At 62.1% G+C, this 1,577-nt stretch overlaps 1 long non-coding RNA gene across 1 annotated transcript in view; it reads left to right on the top strand.

Moving 5' to 3' along the window:
* Positions 1-738: 738 nt before the first annotated feature.
* The window catches only part of LOC106895653, a 2,850-nt gene continuing 2,011 nt past the window's right edge, over positions 739-1,577 (top strand). The window contains exon 1 of the long non-coding RNA XR_001413478.1: positions 739-1,496. This is a non-coding gene — a long non-coding RNA (uncharacterized LOC106895653). The remainder of the gene's footprint in view (positions 1,497-1,577) is intronic.

Genomic DNA, 1,577 nt, shown 5'->3' with positions numbered 1-1,577 from the left:
GGGTGCAAGCCAAGGATGCCCAGATGATGCCAGGGGTCCCACACCTCTGGGGTGGTCCTAGGGGTGCAAGCCAAGGATGCCCAGATGATGCTAGTTGTCCCACACCTCTGGGGTGGCCCTGGGTGTGCAAGCCCAGGATGCCCAACTGCTACCAGGGGTCCCACACCTCTGGGGTGGCCCTGGGTGTATGAGCCCACGCCGGGCACAGTCCCTTGCTCCAGCCCCACATGCTGCTGGGAAGCTCAGCACGCACCCATGGGCGAGGGAGCTGCCCCAGAGCCACGCTGTGGTTAATGATTGATGGAGAAAGTTTCCATCCCAACATTGCAGCCACCTCCAACAACACTTGGGGCAACTGTTCACCCCCACGCCCTTGGTGGTGGCTGTACCCCACCTGTCTTAGGCTGCCCCAGGGGCACAGCCCTGTCCCCAGCCCGATGGCCTTTCCCACTCACTGGTGGCCTGCCGGGACCATGGGCAGCCCTGGAATCACAGGTGGCACGGGGCTGGGAAGACTTTTGGAGAATTAGCCGTACCAGGGCTGAAATGATGATCTAGATGATCTTTAAGGTCCCTTTCAACCTAGAGGATTCTATGTTTCTATGAAATGACTTGCTGGCAGCATCAATGCCTGTCTCCGTGCCGAGGGGTGGCACGGGCAGGGGACAGGAAGAGACATGACCACAAGTGCTATAAATAAGGAGGTGCCACGTGGCCCTGGAGGGGCTGTGACAGCCGGTCTCCCTCCGGCACCAACAGGTTTCTAGAGCTCTCTGAGCTGCTTTTGTGTCGAAAATGGACGGGGGGAACCCCCCCGCCTTGGGTGCCTGTGGCAGCTCCAGGTCACCCCTCCCAATGCACACAGGCAGGGCTCAACTGTTTTGAGGGAAAACCTTCAAAACTGGTGAAATTTCACCCCAAATCTGGCGAAACCCACACTGGGCTCCGGCAAAGTGGTGTGAGGGCCAAGCCTGGAGCCAAGGGCGTTTTGCCAAGCGGGGGCTCAGCTTACAGACGGGCTACTGGCCCCTTGCCCAGGCAGCCGGCCGGGCTGGGGTACGGCCCCCAGACCCTCTGCCAGCCTGTGGGGACCCCCCCACGCGGTGCCAGCAGGGACCTGCAGCCGCCGTCCGGGTTTCCTTGGTGACTGTTGCCAGGTGAGAAACTCCGAGGCAGAATTTATTATCTTGGTGGATAAATGGAGATGCTCCTCGCCGGAGCTGTTACTGGACTGTGCCCTGACACCGTGCCAAGCTGGACCCTGGAGTGCCACCGCTGCTAGTGGGACCCCCCAACCCCGAGGGAGGGCCGTGCCCGGGATGCTGGGGTTGCTCAGCCCCTGGCATCCCTTCCCGGAAGGCAGCACGTGTTTTGGGGCTATTTCTGCCCGGCGGAGCGTCGCAGGGTGAGGGCAGGAGGCAAAACCACAGGGAGCACGGAGCGGCACAGATGGACGTGGGCTGGCGGGTTGCCCTGCCTTGGCTTCCCTAAAACCCGTGAGTATGTGTCCGGGCTGGCACCGGGCACACCGGGACCACTGCCTGGGACCCTCAGGGTGAGGAACAGAGCTGGGGGGG

The sequence above is a fragment of the Calidris pugnax genome, unplaced genomic scaffold (assembly GCF_001431845.1).
Source record: "Calidris pugnax isolate Ruff unplaced genomic scaffold, ASM143184v1 scaffold38, whole genome shotgun sequence".
NCBI classification, from domain to species: domain Eukaryota; kingdom Metazoa; phylum Chordata; class Aves; order Charadriiformes; family Scolopacidae; genus Calidris; species Calidris pugnax.
This window is presented reverse-complemented; position numbering and strand designations above follow the sequence as displayed.